Here is a 20775-nt window from a genome sequence, read left to right as displayed (position 1 = left end):
GCATTGTGCGCAGTAAGAAACCAAATCTTACAGAGTTCTTCAATAAGAGAAGTAGTTGCATGTAAAAACAAACAAACAAATGTTAACATTTCCTGGATTAGAGCAGACATTTTTGTATTTGTGTTTCTCAGCCATTAAAAAAAAAAAAACTCCCCAAACACTAAAAATCCAAGCTATTCCAAGATAAAAGATAATTTTAGGGGAAGATGGAAAATGGAAGATGGAAATAATAAAGAAAATGTTAGATAATAAAATGTTATGATTAAAAAGTTACAATTCTACAGTTATAGTTTAAAATATTTGAAAATATTGGAGGTTCTTTTTTATTTTTGTGCTGTGGCATTTGAGGATGGAGTTAGTAAGGAAAAAAAATTAAAGCATGTATGAGTGAAGCAGTTTCTTTTTAGTGACAGTATTCTTAAGTTACTGAAAGAACAGACAAAAGTATGCTTCTTTAAAGTAGCCTCTACTAAATAACGAGCAGCTCAATCTGGGGATATTTTAAGGGTACCCTTAACATAAGAATGATAAAACTTATGGTTTATTTTATCACAACAGATCCAATTGTTTACTTTTATTTGGTTTCCAAAGAAATACTCTTAACTTGCCTATAAAAGCTAAAGCTATTTATCCAAGGAAAGTAACAGCCTGACAAACAATTTACATACACACAGATCTGTATAATATTGTAAAGTTTTGCGTATACAGAGCTTCAGGGCACTGTAGTAATGAAAATAACATTTATCAAACTATAACTCATTATTTTAATTATACCAAACCAAAACACTAAAGCAACAGTGTATTTAATTTTATCAGTGGGAAGCTAAGAATAAAGTTTCCCACACAAAACAAAATTATTATTCATCTGTTATAGGCAAAGCTGGAAGAACCAGCAACTTAAGGTTACTTGAACTTTTGATATAAAGAACTCTTAGAACTTGCTCAATTTTTCTGGCAAAAGTTATTTCAGACTTGCATCTTCTACTCTAGTTATTGCCTGAGGCAGTATTTATTTTATAACAGGTTTAAAAAAAAAAAAAAAAATCATTCAGCTGCTTCTTACAAATATTTAGTTACAAAGTTCCAGGCCTGTCATGATCCATATCAGGAAATCTGAATTGAAGACCGGGGGGGGAAGGTGTGTGTGTGTAACATACTTTGCAGGTCTGGGAAGTGCTGCCTAAATCTTGCCAAATTACAATCTCTTAAAACAAATCTGTGTATATTCACTATATGCAGAGTATGGCACACAAATTCTCAATATTCTCTTACTACAAAGTATGCTCCATAAATTAAGGCTTATAACTAGTGTCACAGGAAGAATATTTTTTCCATGGTTGTTCTCGAAGATTACAAACTGCTGTTTTACTTGACCTGGAAGTTGAACAGAGACACACACTATTCCCTATTCCTTTTAATCCTTATGCTATACGCATCTGAGCTGAGAGCTGAACCAGGAATAAAAGGTAAGCAAAAAACAACCCTGGGACTTGCTGAACCACCATACTGCAATATAGCAGGAAAAAAACCCAGGTGCATTTAATTTGAATCCACCATAATGTATATGCACAAACCAGGACTTACATTCAGGTATATCTTACTTTACAAGATACTAACTTATCCAGTGTAATATACTTTAAAAAACAGTTTAGAAGCCCTATGTTTGAAGCCATAGTTACGTGTTTTGTGCAACGAATAAAATACAAACACAGCATCTTGTAAAAATGCAGAAGTAAATCTGAAACCCTGTATTTGCATACACAAAGTGAAGCAAGTAACTTCATTTAATGCTACTGTGCATTGTATAATTAGACAAATGGTTAGCTGGCTCAGTCTTGAACAGCTGTAGACTGCAAAAAGTTTGGAGGTATCTTGTAATTTTAATGGCAGTATGTGATTACAACCTTCCTCTTTGTCAGAGGAGGAAAAAAAACCCCACACAAGAGGTTGATATGTATATTGTAATGTAATAATCAGCTCTATAGCATCTACTTTTTGGCTATTAATCTTAGCGATCACAAAGCTCAAATGCAGAGAGTATGCAGTTTGAGGCAAGAATCTGTTTACCTAAATACTGTACCATAGATTAGCACAAACTAAATAAGTGAGTTCTTAGAATGTGATAAGGATTATATAGCTCACTTTGCAGTGAGCTTTCAGTTAAACACATGTATACAGATCTCTGCCATTCAAGTTCAGTTACAGTCAAATTCAGACTGGTCTAAACTAGATATATTGTGTTCCAGTGCAAGTGCTCACGCTGACTCTAAAATGCAACTGTTATGTTTGATACCTTCTCACCCTCTGCTCCTGGCTTTTTAATGGTGTATTTCCTTAGAAAATACCAGTTATGTTTAGCAGCTCAGGGAAGTTGTATACTAGTTTTATTCATTTAAGATTGGCTTGGGGGAGGGGAAGGATGACATTTAACACCACATGCTGCACAAGGCAGAGCTTTCCCAGGATATGTTACAAAACAAGAGACTGCATGACCTGCTCAAGGTTACAGAATGACTCAATTGCTCACTCTGAATTAGAAACTGGTATCCTCCTGACTCCTGCATTTTCGCTAATAAAATAATACCACTACTGAACACTTATACAGTTCCTTTCATCACAGGATGTCAAAGGTCTTTATAAATATCAATTAAGCATTGCAACAACACTAAGTAGTATGTAAAACTTAATTCTGCACATGAGTAAACCCAAGCAAAGAATAAATAACCTATGTTCAGAGTCACAAGACAAGTCAGCAGTATGGATAGTAAACGGCTCTTGTCATTCAGGAGCGCTACACTAGAAGCGGGGACATAATTAATACTCCAATTGTTATGGGAGCAGTACAGTCCTTAGTCATCAATACATTAAGGTAGAACCTCACTAATACTCAATTCTGCAAAAATCACACTCGATTTCAGCCAGCATTCTCACAAAGACACTAAGCTTGGCTTCTTACTAACAGAGAATACAGTTCCGACGAGATATTTTGCAGAATTCTGATTTTCTTGTCTAGTAACTTTCCTGAGAGGAGATGGGTACTCATGCAAAGTTCTTTGGTACTTTTAGAAAATTAACACAAAGGTGAGACAATTTAAATATGAAATCAGACCCCACAAAGTAATGCATTTCTTATCATTCAATCATGAGCTTCAATAACTAAGAAAATGAAATGTCAATTTCTTTTAAGAACTCAATATCCATTTTCAAAAGAAGTAACACCTGAGTCCAAAATGAACGTCTTCAGTAAACTATATTGTAGTCACCACTTAATCAAGCAGTTTCATGATCTTACAACTTACTATAACATTTCCACACAAACATTTCCTGCTACAAATATTACTCAGTTACATGCTCTCTCCAATGACCATAACCATCATTAAGACATCAATCTATAACACTCAAAGTATAGTTCTAATCTGAAAGCCAACCATGCTAAAACACACAAGTCAATCTGCTTCTATGTGCTGCCATATTAGCAAATTTTAATGGCAGGATTGAGATTAATTTTTTTTGTTTAAAAAACACACCTGTGAACCTACAGAGAGGACTCCTAAGCAAAAAAGTAAACTCTTATCTCTTGCAAAAAATCCCTTCTAAATTCATTATGAAAATCTTATTTTAATAAGTCTGTAAAAAATATTTGAGATTTGGAGCAAGACTGCTGTTTTCTAAGCAAGGCAAAAAAAATCAAGTTGCACAGAAAACACTTACAGATTCACGTCACAGTGAACTCTGTTAGAAAAAGGGAATTTTGTGAAGTATATCAGTTTTTACAATGACTGTAAAAAAGTTAAATGAAAAATGGTGCAATCCATTTCACAATGATGTAACACAAGTTTTACCTCCCACCAAAATAACAAGGTTCAGTTAAGGCTGAAGATCAGAAAATTTCACCAAAATGGACCATAGACTTTTGCTTGTTATTGTTGTTGTTGTATGGTGGAAACTGACTCTCTGGGCCAGGAAGACAGATACCACCATTACAATTTTATCTCAGGTTCTCTTATACCGCAAAAACAGAGAAAGATTCACTACCATGTTTTATACATGGCTTTCATTGGAAATGGACTGGGTCAACATGAATCAAATTTTCTTTCAGCTCAATTCTCTAAGAAGTAAGCTCAGAACACAGCTTTATTATTTGTCTGCTGCACGTATCCTGTGGCAAGTTTTCTATTTTATGTGGGATAACAACAAGTTGACATGACTTATCATTCAAGCATTATGCATTGAAGAAAAGATTGAGGGGTTGATGTGGCAACAGCCAGGCTTCAATAAATGGTCTTCCATACTCAACCGATCTGAGGTTTCTGGCAACATCATCTGTGTGCAGAATAAAACCTGTAGCCTTCATTTGGAATTCTGAGAAATAACAACTTGGCATCAATGGCCACAAATAACTGTTTTTCTTTTTTGTTTTTAATGGAAGAATCAGGAAAAAAACCCAAGAGTGCAGTTCTACAGCACTCTCCCTCCCCTTCGCTCCCCCACAGTAATTCTTTAGAAGCCAACAATCCCGAAGTTGCAGTTTTCCTGGATTAAACTGGCCAGTGGACCTTCATCAAAAAGGTCTTCAAGATCCTGATCAACTCATTGTCACTTAAAAGGAAGGCCAAGTTCAAGATCAAACACTGTTGAGATGTCCAGCTGTACCTGGAACCAGAAAATGAGTACCTTTTAATTTGCAGCCACAGAGACTCTGATTACATGAAAATTGGTAGTATATGCTCTCGAGGCAAACAGAGCTACTACACACTTAGCCATCAGGCAATTAATTATCTAAGTTTGGAAAAGCACAGAGATGGGATCCTTTTGTTCTGATACAGTAATTCCAAGTCTATGTTTTGGTTCTAATTATGAGTCAAAGCCATTACTCAGTGCACATAACCATTTCTCAATACAGTTTTGTTATATATAGAAAGCTGTTGATCCCTAGCTTATATCTAGTATTATGTATAATGGATATCCTGTGCATAATGTGTTAACTGTGTGGCAGCATGCTCTCAGACTTCTAAAAGACATTCCATAGGTCAAGGAGGACTGCACATGAATGAGGGAATTAGAGCCATACTCTTACAAATTAGGGTTATACCTAGTGTTAGAGGGTCCAGCGTAGAAGACAACAACAAAGTCAAAACTTGGCATACTATTCAATATATTTTTTAATAGGCTACCTACTGCTGATTAAAAACTTAAACCTAATGAAACAGCAATGCTAAATCTTAAACCAGCTGTTTTGCAACAAAAGCTTTAAATATATTTGCCATTAAGCTCAGAAGTAAACTATCCTACTAGACACAATGTTGGTATGCATTTGAAGATACACTTCTTACAATATACAAACTAGCATAACCTTCCCCCCCTTTTGTGTGCATGTGGAGATTTAAAAGCTGATAGGAGTCACCTTGCTAAGTGAAATTAATCAGCAACCTTCTTCAACAGCTTTTAGAATCAAGTCTACACCCCCATTCATACAATGGATTGACATTTGTAAGCCATATACAGGATATTCAAGTGAGCACTTTTAACTGACCACACTCTCTTGTTTTGTTGAGTTAGGTGACAATTCGTTGTTTTGACATATGCAGTTATGGCAGACAAGCAGCGATCAGGTGTTGTTAAAGCCTCAGTGAGGGTGAGACTGCAGGCCCCACTCAAGAAACTAGGTAGGTTACAGTTCATTAAGTTCTCTCCTTGCTGCATTACTACAGAGCTTCCAAAGGCCAAAATGCGAGATGTATTTAATAAAAACAGATGTAAGTGAATAAATCGGATCTTATCTCCCTTTTTCACGTAGACTATTAGGACTACGCCTTGTTAGTTCTTAGAGCCAATTAAAATTTTGACTATGAAATTTGATACACTTTCAGTCAATAAAGAAAGTGCAAGTCTATTAAGTATACTTTGCTCAAAATTGAAAGATGCTAGACTTGATATCTATTTTTAAAGGAGCAAGACTTCAGGGGGGCTGAAAAACAATTATGTTTGACTGTTAGGGAACCTTGAAATGTGTAAAATATACAGATTTGCAAAGCTTGGTATGGAGGTGTTTGTGTCAGACGCATGCTTCTCACCCTCACAACCAGCTGGCCACCCTGTCTATCAATCATTATCCATTCAAAAGTGTCATTGACAAGTTATTACATAAAATATCATAACTCATTATTTTACATGTCATATGACTAATTAAGATGTAAGCTGAAATTATTCACTGGCCCATAGAATTAAAACTAGACAATTCTAAAGAAACTGTATAGGAAACAGGAAAACACAAAAAACAGCACAGTGCAAGACATGACTTGCTTTGACCTAAAGGAAACTAATAATCCTTCCTCATGAAGTTAATGAGGCAACTGAATAATTAAAAACTTCTCCAAACATTTCTCTTTGCATAATTATCTGATATTTTGAGAACTTAAGGAGATCTGATCATTTTGATGTAGCATTCCAAGAAAATAAGTAGTTAAGGTCTCAAAATGGCAGAGAGAACCAAATACCTTCACCAAGGCATGCAACATCCAAAAGGATCACTTACACCCTTTCCCTACTACGAACGTCATTTTTGCCTGTCTTGAACTGTAAATTCTTTATTCATATTGAATGCTGCTCACTGTGCTGTATTAATACTATCGCATTGACAACCTCTATCAAAGATGATGGGGGGGGGCCCCAAGGGAAGAGGAGAGGAAGGATAATAGATAAGTAACAGTTTTATTGCTATGTACCTTTCTAGATTTTAAAGACTTTTTTTAATTGTTGGTACGTTTTTAAAGAACAATTAATTGTAGACTGCTAGATAAAGAGTAAGATTTCATTTGACATAAACCATGCACCCCTCCCCTTCCCAATGAAGTATAGATTCTTACGGTAAAGAGTAAATTCTAAAGGCCAACACTAAATTTCTAAGCATTTTAAATCACAGCTCTATATTTTATGATATGACCGAGTACCTATAAGGAAAACTCCTTCTGTTTTAGGAATTTCCTAGAAAAACACATATAATGTACTTCAAAACATTAATTAAAAAAAAAAATCAATAAAATTTCCACAAATATTTTAGAAAAAGAAAAAAAATCCACCCACTTTATTGCCATGTCAACAAGCACAACATATTGGCACATAACACTTGTAGAGAAATGCAAAAGAGCCTAAACTGTGTCTCACTATTCTGAAAGTCTGCAGTATCTCAGTCCCTTAATTTCTAATTTCCTCTTCATGTTTTAAATTGATTGGTTCCATTAACCAATATGGCAGAGAAAAAGAAGCATTTAATAAATGTCCCTATGCTTGTTTCTTTTCTTATCTGGAACTTTGTTTTTGGCAAGATAGAGACAGCATCAATTCTCTGTGGGAAGCCTTATCAGGGAGGATATTAGAATTTATGTCAAGAGCTTTGTAAGGTCACAGAAACTAGAACTGCCCAATTATGAACATATATTAAAAAAAACGAACAAAAACAAAACAAACCCCCCCCCACACACCCACACCACAGACAGACCACTCAGAGGATAAGTAGGAGAGACAGCACCATAGCTAAAATTAGAAATACCACTGTTTATTCATAATTTACTGATATTCATCAGTATCAAGAGCACCACAACTAGCAGCCATTGCTTTACAATGAAGCACTGTCCTCCTATATCACACACCTTCCTGATTTAAGTGGGAAAATATAAGCATTTTAGTAGCACTTCTTCCCTATCTGTGCAAGTGATCTGAAAACTGAGACCCACTTAGTAGTATCTTATAAAAATGTAGAAATGTCACTTCCTGATACAAAAGGAAGAGAAAAATGTGGAAAACAGCATTCTACAGGTCATACAATCATACCTGTTTAGCAGTGTATTTAAAATTACCAGCTGAAATTTCTACAGAACAGGTGTTTAACAAGACACTAATCAGAACAGAGAAAGAACTGCACCTTCATTCAGTTTAAGAAGTTACTGATGTAATGATATTAAAAAAGAGGAAAAAAAAAAGAAAAAAAGAAACTGGCCTCAATAGGTATGAGGTAGAAGTAAAAGAAGCTCTTGGAAACAGTCCATTAATAGGTGGAGAGAATTGCTACCTCCCACGTTTAATAAGCTGATGAGCTATTTTTGATCTTCTATTGTTATAGCCCTGATACTGTGCATCATTCCCTAACTGCCTTTTTTAAAAAGTTAACTTTATTTCATGCCTTCTGGAAATAAAGCATAGATTTAACTACCTTGTCTAGACATGAAACTCTTACTAATTGCTGAACAAACAAATCATTTCCTTATTTCTTAAGCAAAGACTTAAAAAAAGTTTAACTGGAAAGTGTTCAGTATATTATTGGGCATTTATCTAAACCAAGGATAGTCTCCCACCAGGAAAAGAATTTCTTTTAACCAAGCTGTAATTTCTGTGGAATTGACATTTGCCCAATCTTTGCAATTGCTCACCTAAGAGCTTTTCTTATTTGTATGGAAATAGAGTGGAAGGTAAGATTTCTAAAAGTTGACTGAGGATCTTCATTCCTTTTATCTCTTTCCAGGAATGATAATTTACAGTTTAAGTGAGGAATTTCAATTGCTGCTTATATCGCTCAAAGGTTTGGTACCAAATCTAAATTTAATCTGGTTTAAATTTTTGATTTCAATATGCTGCTTTTAATACAGTGGTTTCAGTTAACCTAGAAATTAACTTTAAAACTTTCAAAAACAGTAAATATCAATCTAAGGAGTGGATATATCTCATACTTGAAAATCTAGTAGCCATTCATATTGAAAAGCAAGGATTTTTTTTTTTTTTTTAAACTACACACAACTATCAAAGAAAAAATGTCTTTTGTAAGCTAGGTCAGCACTATAACATCTATATTCCAAAAAGGAATTTCAGAAATAAATTTATGTTGATTCACAACACGGAAATTTGCATCAGAAAGTTTTATCAACATATTAAGAGTCAGAGACACCAGGAACTTGCAAACCATCTACAACATGGTTGTGGTTAATTTTCCAGACAGGCACCACTCCTTTTTCTGCTATGGAAGAGTGAAATGAGCTGTAAAGTAAGAGGTAAACCAGAAAAGAATTCACCACAAAGAAACCACTGAACTGCCACCTAAAGGACAGGAGCACAGAAGAGCACCACCACAATGGTATATAGACAATAAAAATGTAAAGTCACAGGGGGTGGAAATTTTAGTGATATATAGGAAATTTACCATTTAAGACCTTTCTGAAGTTCTTGAATTGAACTGATTTGCCATGTTAAATTCTGAACCCAAGCAGTGTTTACTATTTTTAAGTAATTTTTGCCCCCTTACATTATGTAAAATTAACAGCTTATTTTTAATTAAAAATAAGCATTTCTAGAAGTACATCAATTACATCATGAGATACAATGAAATTCATAAAACTTCCAGAAATGACCCACTTCAAAATGTGACACAGATATTTTTCACTTCTGAACATTAGAGAACATATACTCTTCTTAAATATCAGTGCTAACACAGCAGATAGCTAGATCAAAACTATTTAAGATATTCAGTGTATACATTCCTTTAACAGTTCTGGAGGTTTCCTGCTATAAATTCATTTCTACCTCAGCTGACAGAATTTAAGTCTGCCAATATATCTGAAGACTCCTCCCATCTTTACCCCTTTCTATCTACTACTAATGAATTTTGTAAAGACATGGAATAGAGCAGTTTAACTTCTTAGATGCTAGGGAAAAAATGGTGTACCACACTTGACAGGAATATAAGATATACACTGTTCCACAAAAAGTGCACTGCTAATCTATTCAGTTAAACCATCCCTCTATCCTCTTTAAGAAACGTGGCTTAAAATAAAGACAGGTCAACTCTTTGTTACTAAATAAAGCTGAAGGTTAGAATGCATAAGCTGGTGTGGGAGACTATTTCCTGCTGAAAGAAAAGCCCTTTAAACACCAGACCCTTAAATCTAATTTGTCAGCTTATTGTGCCCGTGTGCAATTTCAGTGCAAAGCTTCCATCTTCCTAGGAAACCACTGTATTGACAAAATGGACAATGCTACTTAATGAAGAGGTTAGCATGACTTTACAAGTGAAAGCATTAGGGAATGCAATCACTCGCAAAAACATCTGAAATTTCAGGTGAAGGACCAGACTTTTAGGTTGAATCAAATCCACCTGTGCCACGCTGGAAGTGCCTAATGGACCTATGGGTGTCAAAATTATAATTGATATACTGCTGATGGCAACGAGGAAAGTGTAGCAGGTAAGAATCACCGGGTTGTTCTTACGCTCTTTCCAAAGAGAATATAAAGCATACTGGGCACCATGGAAAACAGCATACTTAGTTAAATGAGCCTTTGTTAACCTCACTCTTACTACCACATTCTTCTAGAGGGAGGAAGAACCATCCTATCCTGTCACTGAAACTATCTTTACCTGTTTGAATTAAGGGGCTGCACAAGTCAGAATGAAACATAATCAGCAGGGTCTCTCACAGACCCTACATCACAAGAATCTTGCCCATAATGTTATTTCAATTGGTGACTTGGAAATACTCTACTTTAGCTGTATACTGATGAGTGGCTGAGTTTACAGTATTTCTGGAAGACCTGCTGGGGAGAACCATACAGTTTAATTACAATATATTACCAGCCCTAACAGGAGAATAAAGCAAGAACTGCCACAACAACGTCAATCTCTAAAATGGCCCAAGCTTGAGTAATAAACCTGACGGACATCCAGTTTAAATGTCTTCTGAACCTACAACCAAAGAGAACTGGGATTTATGAACACCAGAATAGCTGAAAATGAAAGGGAAACACTTTCTGCACCAATTCCCACTTGGCTCAGTTAGCACAGGGGCACACAAAAGAGGAAAGAGAGGAAAAACAAACAGTACACTACTGTAATACTCAGATTAGTTCTTGTACTTTTTATAACTACCAACAAAAAGTTTTAGATACAGCCTCAAACTGCACTAGTGAGATGCAGTCGCACAGAAGTCAGAGGACACATGGGGGAGGAGGAAGGGAGAGGAAGGAGGGCTCAAGTGCTTCATCCCTCAGGAATGTGAAATACTTTATTGTCAAGCCTTCAATACTTGGATTTCTTTCTGGAACTACCTCACATTTTATTTTCCACAGAAAAAGAGAAAATTACTTCCAGGTAAAATATCTGTTCTAGGTTTGGGTTTTTTTCATCAGCTAGGCTACATGTTAATAATTTAGGAAAGCACCCTTACTATACATTTCTTGCAAACTGTGGTCCTGTGCAAATGGCATGTAGATAAAGAAAATACACCTGAGAAAAGAATCCAAAGCTAACTTTACTACTAGAGTTAATAGGGTTTTCCATGAAAAAGGAAGTCCCTTTTACTGTCAAAATGGATTTGCTTATCCTTGTCAAGATTTTTAACAGTACAGAAAACTAACTCTCAATGGTGCTGTTCATCCCATAATAAAAGGTTTAGGTCAAAGTCTCTGGCCTAAAATAAAACACTTCAAATAACCAAAACTGTCAATAAAAGGATGATCAATACAACCTACTCGAAGCTAAGGTTTTACTCCAGGCAGGAAGGAAATGTCAGACTCAATGAATCTGCAAAGGGTTCTTGCTTTTTTCTATGTATTACACATGAAAGCCTCGTCTCATACCACAGTGAAGGATAACAATATTTAAAACCTCATAAAAATTCCATGCATGTTAAATACAGAACGTGAATTTAAGTTTAATAAACAGCTACTACAGGAAGATTTTCACTTCTATTTTATATCAAGGAAAATCATCTATTTTTCAGTTTTGTTTTGTTTGTTTTTTTATATTGAGATATATCAAGGTAGCATGCAGAGCAGCTTTTAGGTCCTCAATTCCTCTATCCTCAGCAAAAGCCCTCAAAACCCTGCACTATGCTTTGTTATGATTTATGACCCAACGACATTAAACTCCACAACCACTGAACATAAGTTTTAACACGCAAAGGAACTCTTAGCATTTGGAATTTTCAGAAAGGTGAAATAGAGAATTCCATAATTTTACCCACATTATAATCTTAGTTAAATCAGCTTTGTTCCCATGAAGCATTGGGGGCTGGGTGGAGAGGGGAGAAGGGGAAGCATCATGCTGCTTGCAATTCAGTACAGCTGTGTGTTGCTGGCTTGAGCCCCAGGCCAGAAGCCAGGAACTTCTGAGTTCAAATCTGGCTCTCCCACTGACTTGCTGTGTGGCCTTCAGAGAGCCTCTAAATTTCTCTGCTGCCCCTCTTCAATCTGTATGCCTACCTTATTGAAAGGCATTTACTTTGTTTGTGCAGGCTCCTCCACAAACAAAAGTGAACTGTCTTTGAGAACATTTTTCACTACAGCTTTAGGGGTTAGGGGGGCTTTTAGGGGCTAGGGCCTACTAAATCTCCGTATGTCAGCTGATCTCTGGTAGTTCGTAACAACTGTGTAAGTGCAGATATCCACATACGCACACGCATATATACACACAGAAGTATCAAAAGAAAAGTGTAGTAAGTTGGAAAATAGAGAAGTAATCATTTCAAAATTCACTTAAAAAAACTCAAAAAACAGGATGAAAAAATGAAATGGAAAGAGTCAAGTTAACTGCCATAAAGCAGTTTAGACTGACAACGCAGAATCACTTACAACCTTGTTCCTATTAACTTGCTTTACATTGTCAAACAACTAACTTCAGGTTAATCAGCTGAACCAGCTATCATATCTGTTTTTAACAGATAATATTAAATACACAGGGTACACAGTGCTTCAGCTCAAGCAATTGTAACTACTAATACTTTAAAATATTACTTTAACAATGGAAAACTGGCCTAGAAAAGTGCAGGAAAGAAAAGGATTTATGTTCAACTGAGTTACTTAGCAATAACTGAAAAATCATTTAGTACCTAAGTTTTCTTAAGAAAAAGCTCAAGGGAAGTTACCTAAACTTAAGCTGACAACATACTTGCATATCTACTGTAGAACAGTTTCACTTCAAATTATCTGACTGAAGTGGAATCCAATGGAGACTGACATGAGCTAACCTCAACTTCTTTTCCTAAATTCCAAATGAACCAGTCATACAAATGCAGCTGATCACCTTTAAAACAGCATACACTGCTTTTAGGTCAACACCCTAGAAGAAAACTTAAGGTTTTTGGTTTGATTTGGTTTTCATCAAGGAAGGCTGACTTTCTGTAACTTAACCTGTTTGAGTATCCATGGCCTAACCCTGGAGAGTTAGCTTAGATTAACAACAACACAGATCTAGTCATAAGATATATTAAGGTGTCAATGTAAAGCCTCGACTCTCACAAAGTTTAGCCTCCATCTGCTATCTCATTTTAACACCACATTCATCATGTTTACCTAACACCAGATATAAACACACTTCCCACAGTTTTTCTGTACCAGGACACTGAATTCATTTGTGGAAAAAGGTAAAACAGTGACTCCCAAATAACAACACAGCAGAGTAAACTAATTCAGAATACTGCGTTATTTCAGGATAGAAACATACACACAAGGACTTCATCAGAAACAACTGTTCCGGAATAGCTTCTGTGCAAAGGTAAGGCAGTTTAATACAAGTTCAAATAGCTTTTGCACAATGAAGACTAAGCTGGTTCCGGTTTTCTGCTGAGAATTACCTGCATATTAAGACTTCCGAGTCTCTATCCCAGGTCACATACTACTAATTTCTGCTATATTCCAGTGCTTTTCAAATCATATTTGTCGATTTTAAAATGTATCTCTTTTCCTGATAAAGTCTGGAAAGTTAAAGAAATACTTAAGCGAAGAAGTACATGTAAACAATTATTAAGAAGATTAAATCTTTATCCAGATGAGATTTTGTTTTCAGTTTCCTACATCACACTACAATCAATAGGTTTCCACCAGATGAAGCAATCATGAATGTAACAGCAAGGCTACCATATTGATTAGCAAGTGCTGTTACCAGGGTAATCTAGATCTGGTCTGAATAGGATTACATGACACAGGTAAAAACAAAATAAAATGAACAAAAATAACCCTAACACCTTGTTCAGATTCCTTCCTTCAGCACTGTTTGATCTGGTAAAGGCACATCAACTGAAATGATCTGAACTTGGCCTGTGAAGGAATGGAAAATATATTTCATGTTGTAACATGAGAATATTTCATTTAAAATTCCCATTAATGCTACTGTAAGTGAGTTCAGTAGCACCAGCTGGAGCCTTCTTTTACACAAGGTCCAAGACAGCTATGGAGATTTTACTTCAGGTTAACCATGTATTCTCAGAGGCAGTTTGAACCTAGTCAACATTTAGATTCCAACTGGTGCACGTGAACTTGTGATCCCACCTCCAGGAAAAAAAAAAAAGTTAGATGTAAAATAAAACACATGTGTAACCTAAATAGAATATTGTCTACTCTTAATAAATCCCATTTTTAACCAATTCTTAACCCTCCTCCTCCCTTTTTAAAGTATCTACCATGGAAGATCCTTTGAACAAAAGGATGGGGTAATAATGCTAACAGCACCCAAATGAAGCCTAAAAAATATAGGAAAGGAGTTTTTAAATATATTTTTAACTATGACATTAAAGAATATTTTTTAAAAAATTCTACAGGGATCAAAACATTTAATGACTATTTTCTGTTTCACAGGATGACCAGTTCTGGATGCACATAGCAACAAGCCAGGGCAAGATGCTAGGACAGGTCTGCTCCTCTCCCCCCACTTTTTTGCTGTATATAGAAAGTACCCATTTTCAAATTTGCTGAAATCAAACCCTCTCCAATAAGAGGAAAAATAGCCTGGAAAGAATCGAACAAGACTTACTGAATAAGAATTTCCCAGTACTGAAGTACCGAAATTCACCTATATGTTGTGATCAAATGAACTACCATTCCCATGAATCGTGCAAAAGACTATGCACAATTGTACTGTATTCCGAGTTAGCAAAATGACTTATCAGAATACACAGTCTTGCTTTATTTGATGAAGTTCTCAGCAGTCATCCCCCACTTGCTGAAGAAAGTGGTTTTGTCAATAAGTATATCTAGACAGTATCAATACAGAATTACATTATGTTAAACAGGAACGGAACCTAGTATGATTGCATAACTGAAATTATACACAATTAAAAGATACAAATGCTAATACAGAAGTTGCAACAAGAACACTAACTCTGCTACATTAAGATTTCTAATGTAATTCACATAGTGTATTTTACTATAAACAGCAAAATTTAAACCAGAAAAAAAGTGGAGGAAACATGGAAGATAAATATTTTAAGGAAGGTTTAAGCAACATAGGACACTGCATCCTGGAGAACTGGATGGCTCAGGCATAATCAAGTCAGCAAATGTAGACTGAACCATGATGACAACACATTTGTGTGTATTTGCCATAGAGCACATGTAAAATGAGACAATTGAGCTTAACACTAATTAGTGGCTAAGTGACATTAACTGATACATATTTAACCTTTCCTGTTTTTATATAGGTCAACTAGCCCAAAAGCTCAAAACCTACGAAGGCTACTGTGTGCACATGCTTAAACAGCTAAACTCAGGTAGTCTCACTGAAGTTGAATTTATGTATGCATGTATGGAGGTTATGTATATGGAGGCTGGGGCCAACAACCACTGTGAAATTACAAATGGACAGTAGTTTATGATTATGCTATGCTAATAAGACCTTAAAAATACTAGTGAGCATGCTAGAAGTTATTTTTCCAATCACTAAATATAAAAAAAAGCAACCCCCCCCCCCCCAACAAACCCAAACACACACAGATACAGGAAAAACTTTTCTAATTCACAAGTTCTGCTTGAGGGCCTGCAATATGCAGTTTCCTGATCCAACTGTTACATCTGTATCAGTACTTCATCAAGTCCTAAGCCTATGCCTACTAAAGGCACTGGGAATAACACCCACACTTCCCTTGCTTCATAATTTAAGCATACATGATGGAGTTTCATGCACTTCATTAAAGGAGCACAGGAAATCAAGGAGTTAAAAGAACAGCAACCTTCAGTTAAAAATACTCTTGCCTTTCTGCATTTTAGTTGCTGAAGTAACTGTCCCGTTTTAAAGCACACCTAGCTATGATGGAACTCAGTGTCAAAACACTTAATCTAAACAACTGATTATTCATTTGCAGAATATGTAGTGATGTGGCGTAGCACACATGTGCATGTGTTTTTATATACACACACACATATATATGCATGCTAAAATATTTTTTGCTAGCCTACTCCCTGTTATGTTTTGCTGCTCTTTTCAAAACTATCTCCAAATCTGTTGACCTCCCCTACTGTTGAAAATGCCCCAAACTTAAAGCCTCACAAGTACCATCCTAAAAAGGGAACCACTCTCCTGATGGCATGAAATACAACAGTTATGCCTTTAATGCTTTGTTTTGATTTTGTTGTAGTAAATTGCAAGCCTAAATTTCACTACTAAAAGTCCCAATTTAACATAAATTTGTATTAATACTAGTGCTTTGTACTTTTATGGCATTTTCCCACCCAATGATATCTAAGCACTTTTAAGTCATTTTCTAGTCCTAACATATACAAAAAAACATTTACTCAAATCTGGACACAAACTGCAGCACAGGAGCAAATAGTACTCGGCTCTCATACTTACTACCTGTGGGTTTAAACACGACTCCTCATTATTTTCTTCTCTCCAGATTTATTATGTATTAACACACATTTTTCCTTGCTGAATTTAACTCTTGTTTTGATTTATTCTGCCTTTAAAAATCATCTCATGTTTTATTACTGCACCTTTTCCTGGGTACCTGCAGTAACTCCAGGGTTCGTATCTCATTTTACGTTTCCCGACATGACTAAACTGGCTAGTTAAAAATAGTCCTGGCACTATACACTGAAGGAGGATCAAGGTTTGTTTTTTCATTTGCCCGTACTATAATATCTAAATACCATACCAATCAGTTCTTAGTCGTGACTTTTCAGAAATGATTACAATTACAAATATACAAAGGTAGTAGCACCAGAGCATCTCAGCCCTTGACTATAATCCTAGCATACTGTATACAAGCAAAGAGCAAAATATCCTTTAAAACACCAATGTCCACAAAGCTTTAGGAACTCTCTTCAAAGGAGCTTGATGGCATTATGTAAAAACATACTAGATTTTGCATATATTCAGGTTGCTCCTGAAACATATGCCCTGTCTCTACAAAAAGAAAAAACCCTGTATTGTCTTCTAGTATTAGAAGTACAACACACAAAAGAGAAAAGTGATTTAAGTAGTGAAAAGTGTTAAATGGACAGCTCTGAAGCTGGAATTCACTACCACAGACACAGAAAGGCACCATTTCTCTCTCTAGTGTCCTTCAAAACAATTATGGCACCATCACTATAACAAACTAGAAGGGTATTTTTCATCTCCATGATGCTTTCGTGTTTGCTCTCAATCCTGAAACAGCCAAAAGTGTGATCTTGACACCTACCTTCAAATATCATTTGACAAATGAAATACAGCATATGTAACCATACCAACTAAATTCCAATGTCACATTAGCAACTAAAACTTGCTGTTTCTTGAAATAAATACTGAACTTTCCTTGCTTTAATAATCAATAGGTCTTCATATTTACCTAAACTGAAATTTACATCTGTTTATGAGATATAATTTAGCAGCAACAATTATAGCCAAATATTTAAACTTTAGTCACCGAAGATATAACTATTTTCTTCAGCAGCACTTTTCTAAGCAAAAGGACACCTTACTCCAAAGAGAAGCATCTTATCCTTGCCCAGAGGTTACATGCTACCCTTTACAAGACTTGTGGGAAGGTTACAAAGCTAGAACTGAGACACCCACCCTGATACCCTTGGTAGAAATCTGAAGTGTAGCTTGTTAGAACCGAACATCTCAAGTATCTTATTTTCCTGTCTCGAATCTTAACCTGTTTAAATAGAAAACTGGTACTTAACAAGCTGGAACAGCTCTTCTCAAGGAGCTAGTTATTTTGTTAAATCAATTAAAGCAGAAAAATCCCAGAAACTTTTTAGTCATAAAACAACTGTCAGCAGAAGACCCTACCAAACAGGCTGATACCATCAAATATTGCCCAAAATAACTGTAAACTCAACTTACCACCTTCCATCCTACTCACCAAAAGGAAAAATTTTCCACAGTGACCAGAACTAAGGAAATCTGCTTCATGGTGTCAGCCTCAACTAGTTTTCCCAGGGAAAACTGGGAAAGGCACCGACAAAAATTCTCCTTCGGACAGAATCTCTAATGTCCAGCTGTATACTAAGTCACATTATGGATTTTTGTTCATCTGCAGATTTGGATGCTTTCTCCTCTATTCAGCCATTTATTCATAAATAAAAAATAAAGGTCTCAAAAGGTTAAGTTTTGCTGGAATCAGCCAGCACAGACTCTATTATCTTAGGAAGTTCCCCCCCCCAAGCAAGGGAAAAAAATTCTAAAAAAAAAAAGCCACTGAAAGTAAGCATACTGATTTTTCAGACACTTGATTTGTTTTTCCTGAATTTTTTCCCATTAGAGGTGTATATTGAAAGTCAATGGTAATAAGACTTTTCTTGTCAATTATTTCTCAAAAATCTCTTGCACAAAACTCCAGGGGCTCTGCTGGCTGCAGACTTCACTGTAGTTTTCAGTCTACTAAAATCGTGTGCTTTGGGAAAGGACTTTCTGATTGCTGTACGTACCAATAACAATTGGCATACAAACACAAATAGAAAAATAAGCAAAATAAGCTTTCTAAGCCATTGTCATCACTGTAAACTAAAAGGAAAAAAGCCCCCTTCCCCACTTTGGCAAGCTTCAAACTCAGATCTAGAAATCGCAACTCGATTCGGGTCCCTCGAAATTATTCTGATTTTTTTTTAATGTTTCCTTTGTATTAAAAGAACATACTGAATGCAAATGGTACTGAGAATTGTCTACACTTGCACTCTTAAAATCCTAGAATTTTACAAGCTGCAGAACACAACACACCCTGCACTAAGACGCTATAGGTCAAAGACACTTATATGAGGAATTATTTTAATTGGTCCTTTCTATTCATAATGTTCTTTCCCAGCAGTCTACTTGAATGTTTGATAGACTACATACTGGAATCACTTCTAATATTCTCAATAGTTGCTTTTTGTTTGATCCATGACAGGTCCTATAGTTATAAGCAGTCGCAATTATTGGAAAATATCCTGTTTTTCACCTTCCTAATAATCAAGGTATATTAGTATTTACATGATTTGACAGTGTGCAACAGAGATGATGATGCATGAAGATGAAAAATATGCAGGAAAGGCAAGTATTTTTCTAAAGCACAGATTCTGAGGAGGCCAAATCCTACAGTATTGCCAACCCAGGACAAAATTTGTTTCTCTTACTTCCTCAGTTCAGCCACCAGGCTATAGCAAATATTGCCTGAACTACATAATTGGTGTTTTGGCCCAATAGGTATCAAATCCCACAATACGACAACTTAAAAATTATATTTGAGAACGGTACTAATCTCTGACTGTTTGTCAACCAACAAGTATAGTCAATGTATTCTGGCTACATTAGGATCTCCACTAAGCCCAAGAATGCCCTGAATAACAAAAGCAGATTCAACTATCAGGTTGCATCAGGTCAGGCACAGATTTTTATAATACTCTCTCACACAGATTCATGCTAACGACAGAGGGTGGAATCCAGGTTAGTTCATTAACCGTAAGTGGGTAGAAAGTATGTTATTTTAATCATGAATTGGGTAATTCACTACTATCAAACTTCGAAAGACAAAAATTATCAGCACAATACACTATATCAAATTTGAGTGGAGTTCATTTTCTATTGGCTACAACACCCTTGCTCAAATTTAAAAACAAAAAACACCTCTAATTTTCATGGTAGTCTTAGTGTAAGGCAAAATTATTTCAAATATCTGCTAGCCTAGGAAAAAAAAGAAGCCTGATATATACTATTATCAACCTATAACTAGGACAGCTAGATGCATCTTCAGGAAACATAGTCAAGCATCTGTCTACCATTTGTATTTAACAGGGTGGATGAAAGGCCACAAAGAAATACAAAATATGACCCATCTAGTAGGTTTGCAAAGTTGACCTGCTAATCATGATCAGTGCACACGCGTGCAGGGGCGTGCACACACACACACACACACACAGAGTAATCTGAAAGCAGATTCACATTAAGATGCGATTTTTTTCCATAATTATCTGCTGCCCAAACATTCAGCTACAAAACTATCAGAGCACAAGGCCTATCAGAAAGGGAAGAAGAACGTACACCGCCACGGAGAAAAATTTTCACTTAACCCCACAGAAAGGAGCATTACATCACACTCTTACAATGCAGGGGGAGGGGCCTGCTCTCAGAGAGCAAGCTTCAGCTATTTCCCTTTAATTTTCTGCTTGGTTCTGGGAGATGCAAAAAGAACTTCGATTTAAATTTTCAGTAACATAGAATATTGGGGGGGGGGGGGACGCAGGAAAACACAGCTTTTTACCTGTGCTTACTAACGCGCACATACCTGCTTCCTAACGAATGCGGCGCAGGAGGCTGCAAAACAGAAGTAGCGCCCAGCACCCCGCAGCCGTGCGCGTGCGGTCCGAAACACCCGACACGCGTTTTGTCGGGCTCCGGACTCCCGCACCGCGGCCCGGCCCGGCCCGGCGGGGCAGGGCGGTTGCAAAGGCAGCAGGGGCTGCCTGGCACGGCCGCTCCGCGCCCGGGCTGCCGCCTTCGCGGGGCAGCACCGCTTGGTCCCGCCGAGGGCCGAAATAAGGCATCTGGCTGCGCGGGGG

At 36.4% G+C, this 20775-nt stretch overlaps 1 protein-coding gene across 12 annotated transcripts in view; it reads right to left on the bottom strand.

Annotated features, from left to right (window-relative positions):
• The window catches only part of TNRC6B (trinucleotide repeat containing adaptor 6B), a 139331-nt gene that overhangs the window by 58987 nt on the left and 59569 nt on the right, over positions 1-20775 (bottom strand). The gene's annotated exons all lie outside the window — the stretch shown is intronic.

This window comes from Apteryx mantelli, chromosome 1, assembly GCF_036417845.1.
Source record: "Apteryx mantelli isolate bAptMan1 chromosome 1, bAptMan1.hap1, whole genome shotgun sequence".
Lineage (NCBI taxonomy): Eukaryota > Metazoa > Chordata > Aves > Apterygiformes > Apterygidae > Apteryx > Apteryx mantelli.
Note: the sequence above shows the minus strand (reverse complement) of the source record. Positions and strands in the feature narration are given on the sequence as shown.